The sequence below is a fragment of the Gordionus sp. m RMFG-2023 genome, unplaced genomic scaffold (genome assembly GCF_954871325.1).
Source record: "Gordionus sp. m RMFG-2023 unplaced genomic scaffold, tfGorSpeb1-WG-v2 contig_282, whole genome shotgun sequence".
In the NCBI taxonomy this organism is placed as follows: domain Eukaryota; kingdom Metazoa; phylum Nematomorpha; class Gordioida; order Chordodea; family Parachordodidae; genus Gordionus; species Gordionus sp. m RMFG-2023.
This window is the reverse complement of record NW_027051006.1, coordinates 11,903-24,925: the sequence shown is the minus strand read 5'-3', so window position 1 is coordinate 24,925 and position 13,023 is coordinate 11,903. Positions and strand designations below refer to the sequence as shown.

Here is a 13,023-nt window from a genome sequence, read left to right as displayed (position 1 = left end):
AACAAAGGGAATGTCAAGATATATCTACGTAACGATGCCAAACCGAAAATCATACCACCTAGACGGTTACCTTATTCAAAGATAGACGCTGTTACTAGAGAACTTATGAGATGGATAGGAGATGGAGTCATTGAGCCTGTAACAGATGTCCGATGGGCAAGTCCGATAACCGCTGTCTACAAGGATAATGGGAGCGTTAGGGTTTGCGCCGACTTCAAAGACACTGTCAACCCAGCCCTTGAGGACTTCAGATACCCACTTCCAAGAATAAATGATCTTATCGCTAAGCTCAAGGAAGGGAAGAAGTTCACCAAGATAGATTTCAAGGATGCGTTCCTACAAGTTCCCATCGATGAAACCTGCAGAGACATATTAACTATATCTACACACAGGGGGTACTACCGGTTTACCAGACTTCCTTTTGGGTTAAAGACTTCATCTGCGATTTTTCAACAAATTATGGATCAAATTTTCAGTGACATGAAAGATGTCATATTTTATATTGATGATCTACTAATTACGGGAAGTAGTGACGAAGTTCATTTCAACAACATAAAGAAGGTTTTTGAAAGAATACTATCTCATGGTTTAGTGCCTAATTTTGCAAAAAGCTTATTTTTCAAAAAAAGTCTAAGGTTCTTAGGACACGACATCGACGCCAAGGGGATCCACGCCAACCATGACAAGATCGAGGCGATCGTTAAAATGCCGGAACCAAAATCAGCCGCGGAATTATCAACGTTTCTAGGTATGGCCGGGTACTATAGAAAATTTTTGAACAACTTCGCTGAAATAGCTGATCCTTTATACAAGATTGTTAACAAAGAAAAATGGGAGTGGAATTTAGAACACTCCAAAAGTTTTGATGATCTAAAGACATTGATTAGTCTTCCTCCAGCTTTGACGTACTTTAATCCTGAACTACCTATCGGAATTGCGACTGATGCATCTAAAAGAGGTTTAGGAGCTGTTTTGTTCCACACTGAAAAAGATGGCAAAGAAAAACCGATAGCTTTTGCATCAAGAACTTTAGCAAAATCTGAAACAAACTATACCAATATTGAGCGTGAAGCTTTGGCCATTATGTTTGCTATCAAGAGATTTCAAGAATACTTGATAGGGACTAAGTTCACTATTATAACGGATCACAAGCCGCTAATCCATATTTTTACCAAAGGGCTCAAAGATAATAGCACCATGTCATTAAGGTTACAGAAGTGGAGTATAATTTTGGGGGGTTACGACTTTAACATCAGATATAAAGCTGGTAAATACAATGTTGTTCCCGATTGCCTCTCAAGACTACCACAAGTAATTGATGATGACGTTATTGATGGTATCGCGATTATAAATGACTTTGGCGATATACCTCTTATTTTTGACCGAATACGTGATGAAACATCCAAAGATTTTGAATTATCTCAAGTTATGAATGACATAAGAAATAATGTGCCTATCCAAAATAAAATTTATGAAAATATTGAACAAGAACTAAGTATCATTAAAGATTGTCTGTACAAAAGCGACAAAATAAATTCCGTCAAGTCTGAGAAAGAACATACTGAAGGCGTTACACGAAGGTCATTTGGGAGCAGGTAAAATTAAATCCTTAGCCAAAGATCGTATGTGGTGGTCTGGTATGGTCAACGACATTGATTTGGAAGTCAAAAGTTGCGATGATTGTAATATTTATCATGACAATCCAAAGAAAATACAAAATCCATGGGTAGCAGCAACTAAACCATTTGAAAGGATACACATAGATTATGCGGGTCCGTTTTTTACAAAGAATTGGTTGATAATCGTTGATGCTTATAGTAAATTTCCGGTTATAGTTCCGGTAAAGAGTATTACGACTGAATTCACGTTAAAGGAAATTTATAAAACTATTTCACTATTTGGTATACCTGAAACCATTGTTACAGATAATGGTACCAATTTCACGAGCAAAGATTTTGAAAAATTTTGTAGCAATTATGGTATAAAACATGTACTAACATCGGCCTATCATCAGCAATCTAATGGACAAGCTGAACGTATGGTGAGAACATTTAAAGCTCATATGAAAAGAAACATAAGGATTGGCTTAGAAACTGCGCTGGACAGATTTTTGTTCAACTATAGAAACACGCCGAATGACACTACGGGAGTTACACCGTCCAAAAGAATGTTTAACCGCGACATTAGAATAAAGTGGGATTTATTAAAACCTTTGGAGGATAAAGTTGGTGAAGTCTTCATGTCGTTACCACGAAATCGAACTTTTAATAGAGGAGATTATGTTTGGTATAAGAAACAGGGTGATGATACGTGGTGCAAAGGCAGCATCAAGCTTAAAGAGAGTAACACCATGTTTCAAGTTTATACTGATAAAGGGATAGTAAGTAGGCATATTGATCAGGTCAGGATAAGAGAATGTTACAACAGTTTAAAATATTATGAAATTGACCCTAAAAATTCCTCTAAGGGGGGAAGTGTGGACACGAAGAATGAGATTAAGATACCAATTACTAGACCAATAAGAATTAAAAATAAACCTGATTACTTAAAAGATTACGTGCTTAAAATTTAAAAATATAAAACGCTAAAAATATAAAACGCTAAAAATATAAAACGCTAAAAATATAAAACGCTAAAAATATAAAACGCTAAAAATATAAAACGCTAAAAATATAAAACGCTAAAAATATAAAACGCTAAAAATATAAAACGCTAAAAATATAAAACGCTTAAAACGCTAAAAGTATAAAACGCTATGATTAATATAATAATCATTATGTTTTATCATTCCTTATTCTGGATTAAAATTTTATTCCTTATTCCATAAATTATCATTCCTTATTACATATTTTATTGTTCCGAAATTCAAAATTTTATTTGTGCATATTATTCATATATTTGATTTGATCAACTATTCCAAATTACATATTCCGATTTATTCCAAATTCCAATATTCAACTGGATTAATGGTAATAACAATTTTGAGAAATGTGAACAACATACGATAAGGATATCAAACCAACGATAACGTTCAACGATTTTATCAAACCTACGCGATTGATTCAAGCCTACAAAAAACGTACAAACTCACGCAACTCTAATAAACGATTTTATCAAACCTACGTGATAGAATCAAGCCTACGAAAACGTTTGAGACTTATGCGCTAACCAAGATCAAACCGAGTACAATCGAAACAGGAAAAACTTCTAGGACAACAAGCTCTCGATGACTGCTGAGAAGAAGCTTCGTTATTTGTAGAAGAGGGGGAATGTTGATTGATTTAAATTTGAATATTATTTATTTTATATGTTGATTGATTTAAATTTGAATATTATTTATTTTATATATTAACTATTTAAGTTGTTCAATTAACTTTTAAATTTTATATATATATATAATGTTTTTGGATGAAAAATAGTTAGTAATAAATTTGATTTAAATTTAAATAGTATTTCTTATAGTAATATAATGCCACATTTGTTATTTTCATGCATGTTTTATAATATGTGTTGAATTTGTCAGTTATTGCATTTTGTGGAAAAAACTTCCATTTCATATGGCTTCCTAAATTTTTTTATATCGTATTTTGCTTTGTTTATTTATTTTTAAATATTTAATAAAAAATTTGATTATATTTTTTAAGAGATGATTTGTATTGAATTTAAAGAAAAGATTGCTAAAATGACTTTATTCACACTGCTGGAAAAAATATTTAATATGAAAATTACAATAACCATATTATTTTTTTTAAATGAGCTTGATAACATTTTTATTAAAAAAGTAAAATAATGGTGCCTTTGATTTCTCTTATAATGTATTAAATTTTATTAAAATCAAAGATAAGATGAGTAAAATGTTTTTAGTACTTGTTCATACTTACTAGGTATACAAATATTAAGATTTCCTCTGAATATTTTTTGATACATTATTTTAAGAAGATTAACTGGGGAAATTTAATATATTTAAAAATCTCCAAAATAGATATTTAGATTAAGCTACAAGATTGAATTAATAACTTACAAATATCGAAACACTTTTTATTTACTTACCTGTATTTCTTTAACAACTAAGCTAAAATTTAATATTTTGCATGTAAATAAAAAATAATTATATACATAAATTATATGCAATAAATGAAACAAGATTTTTTAAATATATATTTATTCTATACTATGGAAATTTTATAATAAAATACATATGTGTCATTGTTACATTATAAGTAATTACATTTAAATATTGTAAAAAATATATAAATAAATGTTAAATAAAATTAGTAAAAATGTTAAAGATTATCATAAAGTCTATAAGAATATATAAATAAATATGCAAGCAAAGTTTAATAGAGTTGCCAAAAATATTAAATATTATCAGTTAGTCTATTTTTTTTTTCTCTTTAGCTTACACCTTTTCTGGTGGTAAGCTCCTTCAACATCTCTCTCCACTTTATGTTATTCATACAATCTCTTTTATCTAATTTATACTTCTTTATATTGGCTCTAACTTTATGGCCTCATTGAAGTTTTGGCCTTCCTCTTTTACGTTTGCCCATCACTTCCAAACTCTCAACCTTATTTCTTATGTAGTTCATAGGCCTTCTCATTGTGTGCCCATACCACCTAAGTCTGTTTACCATTAACTTAGTAAGGGGCACTACCTTTAAACTAGTTAGTATTCTTGTACTGCGCACTTTCTCCTTTCTTGTTTACCAGCAATCATCCTCAACATTCTCATCTCCATAGTTTGTAAACTTCTCTCGTCTGATTCTTTGGTTGGCCATGTTTCCGAACTATATAGAATAGTTGGTTGTACTATGAAACTGTAAATTCTTCCCCTTAATTTGTGTGGGATTTTTTCGTCAAATAGCACTCCAGATAAAGATCTCCACTAACTACCCTTGATTAATTTTACTCTCTATCTCTTTTTCTATTGTGCCGTTTGTTTGTATAGTGGAGCCCAAATATTTGCAACTTTCAATTGTCGATATCTGCCATTCATTTATATCAATACTCTCTGCATTCCTTCAAATATCTTATTTACTCAAATTTTTCTTCAGATTTCTAATAATTAATGGTATCGTTAATTTTTTTTTTATTGGAACTCTATATAAAATTTTTATAGTGGGTATTTATACTTAGTATTCCTTCAAATATCTTATTTACTCAAATTTTTCTTGAGATTTCTAATAATTAATGGGATCGTTAATTTTTTTTTTATTGGACTATAAATAAAATTTTTATAGTGGGTATTTATACTTAATATTCCTTCAAATATATTATTTACTCAAATTTTTCTTGAGATTTCTAATAATTAATGGGATCGTTAATTTTTTTTTATTGGACTATAAATAAAATTTTTATAGTGGGTATTTATACTTAGTATTCCTTCAAATATATTATTTATTCAAATTTTTCTTGAGATTTCTAATAATTAATGGGATCGTTAATTTTTTTTTATTGGAAATCTATAAATAAAATTTTTATAGTCGGTATTTATACTTAGTATTCCTTCAAATATCTTATTTACTCAAATTATTCTTGAGATTTCTAATAATTAATGGGATCGTTAATTTTTTTTTTATTGGACTATAAATAAAATTTTTATAGTGGGTATTTATACTTAGTATTCCTTCAAATATATTATTTACTCAAATTTTTCTTGAGATTTCTAATAATTAATGGGATCGTTAATTTTTTTTTTATTGGAACTCTATAAATAAAATTATTATAGTGGGTATTTATACTTATTATTCTTTCAAATATCTTATTTACTCAAAATTTTTTGTTATTTCTAATATGGGATCGTTAATTTTTTTTCTTACTAAGAACTCCTTTATTAAAATTTTTATCGTAAATATTTATATAATATAATTATGGCTACAAATGAATATTTCTTTTTATTTCAAGTGTATAATTTGACAACACAAAACATTAAATTATTATTGATTATGAAATTTTTCTGAAAATTCGCGAATATAATTTTATATATTCATGCCTGTGTAGACAATATAAAAAATGTATTTTATAAGAATTTAATTACATATATATAGACCTGTGCGCGGAGTAAATATCGGCGGCCGGCACAATTTTTAAAAAAATCTGATCAACGGCCGGCGGTGCGCCGATTTTTAGCCGCAGTCAATAAAATCGGCGTAAATCGGCGCATATATAAATTTTTATAAGATAAATTTTTTTAATTGATTATTAATTTTTAAAAAAAAATAAATAAATATTTCTACAGATATCTCGGCATATTTTATAATATTCATTTTCGTAATTTAATTATCATGTATAAAAATTATTTTTTTAAAATTTTTGGGACATAATGATGATCTCCTTGAATTTAAGGTCAATCCAGCGATAGAGAAAACTCTTTCACTAGGTGTGCTAGTCGCCGAAATGCAAAGAATTTTTTTGGCGAGCCTGGAAAGATCGGGAAGTTTACTTTTCTATTCTCTCCAAAAATTTAGAAAATCCATATCTTGTGAATGTCGTTTTCCAAGAGAACTGTGTCATTCTTGTTCTAAGTCACCTAACTTGGAATCATAATTTATATTTATTGAATGTTTATTTGCCAATTTTGTCAAATGACTTGAATTTAATAATTCATCTTCATCCTCATTAGCTATATTTACTACCACCTGATTATCATCATTCTCTATAAGTTTAAGATGTTTTATTATAAATTCTGAAGCTGAGCAATTTTGCTCTATTAAATACTTTGACACAATTGTCATTTTTTAAAATCTTGGATCTAAAAGAGAAGCCAATACCTAGATATTTTTAAATAAAAAATAAAATATTATACTTATATAATATTACTTGCAGATTACAAACCGGAAATCGTAACGCAAGTTTTTCTTAGCATATTTTCCTTAAGTGAAATAATTTTAGAATTATCACTATCATTTACTATTAAATGTGTTTCAATTTCACTTCTAAAAAATAACCAAGTTTAAAGTAGGCTCTTTTAGTACTGAAAGAAATTCGACAGTTTTTTTAAATTTTGAAAGAAATGCTAATAGTTCTTCTCTCAGATCAGTTACATAATTTTATAATTTGAGAAAGTGCTTCACAATTCTTTTCAAAATATTATTAATTAAATTCTTATTTAATCCAGATATGCTTTCTAGTATAATTAATATACTAAGCCAACGTGTTGGGATATTTAATTTTAAGCTTTTCATAAGCGTAGAATTATAGTTATTATTATCATTGGAATTGCCAATTTGAAACCGGGTATCAGGATATGGATCAATGCTGTCAAGATCTAACAGGTCTGATGTTAAATCTATTGTACTTAGGCATTTTCTTTGATATTCCTCGAATTTAAATTCAACCTCTGCAGTTTTATATCTTAGAGAAGTAATAATTTCTCTAATTTTTTTGCAAAAAAATTCCAGACTATGGATTTTTTATTATCCAGAGTAAGGATACTAAAATTATTTAAATTATTAAAGTAGATGCATCCATTTTAAAAATATGCAAAATTATGGTAACTTTTGTAATTTTAGATTTTAGATTTATTGTTATATAATGACGTCTATTTAATTAAGATTTAAAAATAGTAGAAAATAAAAATTCATCAAAATCCTGATTGACATTAAAAAATTACAAGAGTGATGTTGACCAATTATTAGAAGAAAAAGGTAGAAAGAAATTTCTGCGCCGGCGTAATTTTCTTAAAGGCGGCGTTTTCGACGTAATCATAAAAAGTCCGCAGCCGGCCAACGACCGGCCGGCGCACAGGTCTACATATATATATCAGGAATAAAAAAAATAATTTTATAATAGTGCGCTAAACAATAATATAAACGTACAATATGAAAGATGATAATTTTGAATTGAAAAATTGAGTAATAAAGAGCTGCAATATAATAAAATTTTTAAAAATATAGTAAATATACTTTTACAGTTATTTAGCTTAATTGATAATAAAGAGCTGCAATATGTTATTTATAAAAGCTTATAAATTGAGCAATAAAGAGCTGCAAAATAAGATATTTAAACATAAAATAAATATACTTTTACTTAGTGATTTTATTTAAAAAATCTTATAATAAGCCACCATTTATAACCTTACAACATAATTCTATTTACAATCTTTCAAGCCTATTTAGGGAAAAAAATTTTAAAAATTTGTAGGTGATAATCAACTTATATTTAAATGCAATCTTTTCATAATTTGGTTAATATTCACTTTATTCTCATAAAATATATATAAGTGAATTAAATGAGATAAAATATTAATATTTCTATAAAAAAGATCTAAAATATTGTAAAAAATATAAGACGAATAAATTTAAAGAGGTATATTTAGCTTGATTCCACATATCTATATTACCTTTTAATTAATTAAAAACATGTATTGTAAATAGAGCTATTATATAAAATATTAGAATAAAATGAATTATAGTATATTTTGCATTGAAATTATAAAATGTCAAAATAAATTTACATATTTTAAAAGCGTTTCTATCCGCTGTAAAAAAGATACATTACTTATTTTATTAATAATTTGGATAACCTTATAAATGTTAATGCAAATTGTGTTATAATATCATCAATCAATTGTAAATTTTTCAAAAACATCAATTTCGCTGGATATTAACAGTAAATTTTCTAAAAATGGTCCGAAATTTTATTCCGCATTCGAGTTTTGTTTATTTTTACTTTACTCATGGCTCTTTCGGCTGAACAGGAAGTTGTAGGAAGGGTCAATAAATATTTATATAATAAATTTAAATTAGAATAAGAATTTAATTGATTTAAAAGTCGGTATGGTAATATAAAAGAATATTTTATCTATTTTTTTATTTTGGTCATGATTTCGCTGTTGATATTTTCTTCGGTAGTTTGATCGTTTGCAATACCCTTAATTATACACAATTACAAATAAAATATCAATAAATTACTTTCATCGATATATAACGCGTCATTCTTTTAAACTTTCAAAAGATCTTCAAAAATGATTGATTGATACTCCAAATATAAAGAGCGAAAATCATTATATTCATCAACAATGTTTTGGACATCCAATTGATAAGTATGACAAATTTCGGATATATGCCATCCTTCTATTTTTTCATTATCCATAATTCCAGCGGGAGTAAAAATGGATATTTGTGATAAAAAATTTAAACAATCATAATTAAATCGATCATTTAGGTGGTTAATTATTGCATTTATCACAGGGAAAAATATTTCCGTTCTATATCTATAACAATAAATAATAATTTAAATTTTTTAATTTATTCAACTTGTTTTTTTTGTTCAACATAATTATTGAATTCTGTTTGATCCAATTTGAATATTGATTTCATATTATACAAATCAGTTATTACATTATTTTTTTTCAAAAAACTATTAGATAAGGAATGTAATTTTAAAAATATATTGTCTCCATTAGCTATATTTTAAATTTATAGAAATAGTAACTAATATTAACCTTTTAGTCTTTGTAATTTATTTTTTGTATGTTTTATTAATTTGGTTACCATAGCCAAATCATTACCAACTGCCTGCATCTCAATACAAGCCTCATGTGTACATTTCAATATTTCTTTCAAAATAAATAGACTTAATATAAAATTTTCATCCTTAATTCTTGATAATAATCCATCGGCAATGGAAGAGGTGCTTGGGTCATTAGAATTTTTTAATACAACTAATGATGCTAAAATATGTTCATAAACATCTAAAAAGGTTTCTACAGATTTGTAGGATGATAACCAATTTCTGAAAATATATAAGTTTCATTAAAAATATTTTATTTACCTTGTAGTGTTTTTAATTCTTTTAAGAGATTTCTTGGACTTTCTCATTCGATATTTAACAAACACACCATGACGTCTAACTCCATTCATAAAATTATATAACTCATCTACACAAACATGAGCAACTACTAAATTTAGCCGATGTGCATGGCACCAAATATAGATGGCTTTTGGAGCTTCTTTCAATATTAAAGCCTGCATTCCTTTGTATACTCCTCTCATATTCCCTGCACCATCCATACTTTGTCCAACCAAATAATCAAGAGGAAGACCAAGATCATTAAACTTAGAAATGTTTCTTTATATTTTTCCCACTGGTTTCTGATGTTGTAAAAACATGTATGATCCTTTCTACAGGATGTGGATGCAGATCATCTTCTATATACCGTACAAGCAAAGCTATGCTCTTTTTTAGACACATCATATGTTCCATCTAATATGATGCTATAGGCACGATTCTCTTTAATTTTTTGAATAATGCTTTTTGTTATTTTTATCTTGATAATTTCAGTTATTTTTTTCACGTGGCCATATGACAATAAATTTATATAAGGTCTTAAAATTTTATCTGATTTTTTTCTCCGCAATTTTTCGTTGTTATCCATGTATGCACGTAAAGTTGGAACCGTTTTTGCCATTAATTTTATGAGACACATAAAATCACCTTCATTCAAATTAGAACCCCAAAAGGCTATATTACATTTATAAGGTACATAATGGCATCGATAATATTATGAACTATATTAGGATTTCCCATGATTATATCAAGCTTATTTGATAGCAAATGATCTTGAATGCGTTTATTTGCAAGCCAAGTCATGTTTGCATATTCACAATCTTTATGAAGAGAAGATGCTTCGTGTCTCTCTAAGTCACGCTTTATGTTTTTCCAATTATTTACCCCAAATTGCGTCTAAAAATATTGGACTTAGGGCCATTAAACATAATACAATATAGACAAAAGACTTTGTCTAAAGTAGTGCTATAAGATAGCCAATTTCTGGGGTTGAGGGAACCATCAATATTAACCTTTCTATAATAGGTTATATTCATGCTCCTGTTTAAAAAGTAATAAAAAAAAAACTGGTATAGAAAATGGATGGGTAAAAATTAATGAAAATTAAATATTATTTAAAACCTCTTGAGAGTAACAGGATATTGAAATTTATTTGTACATGGCTGACAAGGGCCTACAGCAATTATGAAATTAATCAAAATATTTGTCATCCTAAATAATTTGAAGTGAAATGGGTCATTTGTTCCTTCTTTTTGTATAGCTGAATAAGACTTGGACTTTGAATATCCTCATAATTTATTCCCTTCAAAAGTTATTATATAAATTTTATTTAAATAAAATACCTAATGCAAAGTAAGCGCCTCACTAGAACTGGGGATTGGATGAGGAGATATTACAATTTGTGAATCTTCAATAACTGAGATTTTCTATAATTAAAGAGGAGTTTAATTTCTTTCCTTATGAAAAACTATATTTTTAATAAAATTTTAGCCAAATGGTAATTTTTTGTTTAACTTCATTATAATTAAGTTTTTAATAAATGTTGGAAATATTTGAATAACCTCATAATCATAATTTATTTCCTTCAAAATTTATCATATAATTCGTATTTTAAATACCTCATCATGCAAAGTAAGCGCTTCACTGGAACTGGGGATTGGATGAGGAGATAATACAATTTGTGAATCTTCAATAACTGAGATTTTCTATAAATAAAGAGGAGTTTAATTTCTTTCCTTATGAAAAACTATATTTTTAATAAAATTTTAGCCAAATGGTAATTTTTATCTTAACTACATTATAATTAAGTTTTTAATAAATGTTTTAATTCTACAAGAATACATGATTGAGAAAACAGGCATTAAAAATATTATGAAGTCCAACATAAAGTTATCAGGTTACAATGGCAAGATGATACAAGTGATAGGTACAGCAGTGAATGTAGAATACAAAGGGAATTCACAAATTTTGAACGTGTTAATCATAAACATTAATAAAATGTCTTTGTTAGGAAGATCATGTTAAAACATTTTGAAAATATACTTGAAAGATTCATAGGCATGATAGATGCAGATTAATATAAAAACTACATTATATTAACTTAATAAGTTTTTTTAATACTTTGGTTTTAAATTTTTATTATTAACCTATTAAACATATTGCTAAATTGAACTTTATAAAGTATATATAGATATAAAAATAGTGTGATAAACAGTTAAAAAAAATATTTAATAATAAAATATATAATTTATATTCTCTATACCCTGACTACTTTAATATTAATATTATTCTGGTAAAATTTTAAATAAAAATCAGTTTCTATTAATTCACAAATTTAAGGTATATTTTCAATAATATTTATTGTCTTTAGTTACAATAATAAATAAAAAATATTACTTTTTGGAAGTAAGATGTTATTGTCTTTTTTTGCAACTGGGTTTCAACTCCATTTGTGATATTATATGGAATATCACAATTTAAGGATATCCAATTATTATTATCTCTTTTGATGGCTACCTTTGTACATATCAGTTGGCTTGACATGAGGATGTTGATGTTTATGTTTATAATGTTCATGTATCTTGTCGTCACTTCTTATTTTAGAAGTTTTACAGTTAAGGTAATTACACTTTACCTTAAATAAGGTTCTGTTACTTGGCATCTAGAAAGAAATAATTATTATTATAATATAATTTTTTACATATTATGTTTTTTATTATTCTTTGCTTGCTGATATAAATGTTTTTAAGCATGTCTCAAAAATTAACTAAAATTTATCCTGCTCTAGAAATTTATTAAAAAACATAATATAAATATATTAACCTCTAAGAAAAGTACCAAATAGGAAATGTGTAAATATTAACTTGATAAAATGGTAAATGAAAATGGTTGACAAATAAAGTTTATATAATTTATTAATTGACATATATCTTTACTTTAATTGACATTTGTCAGAAAATCAACAATAACCATCATAATCGTATCAATTAATGGATTTAAAAAGATTATAATTCAAATAAATTACCCCAAAAAATCAATATCAACCCCCAAAAATGCCAATATATTTTGAAGGCATTTGTCTCCTACCCCCCCCCCCCCTCGGCCATGTAGACGCTGGTTGTAGGGAATCCCAAAAACAAATAATGCAGTTGAATGTAATTTTTTTTTTTAACTTTCTAATTTTTGATCATTATTACAATTTACTTTTCTATTATTTTTTAAAGGTTGGCACAG

At 27.2% G+C, this 13,023-nt stretch overlaps 1 long non-coding RNA gene across 1 annotated transcript; it reads right to left on the bottom strand.

Annotated features, from left to right (window-relative positions):
* Nucleotides 1-10,306: 10,306 nt before the first annotated feature.
* On the bottom strand, nucleotides 10,307-11,498 carry LOC135930678 (uncharacterized). The gene is made up of 4 exons (XR_010572852.1): nucleotides 11,409-11,498; nucleotides 11,133-11,216; nucleotides 10,912-11,092; nucleotides 10,307-10,830 (listed from the first exon to the last, which is right to left on the bottom strand). It is a non-coding gene; the product is annotated as an uncharacterized LOC135930678 (long non-coding RNA).
* Nucleotides 11,499-13,023: the final 1,525 nt, after the last annotated feature.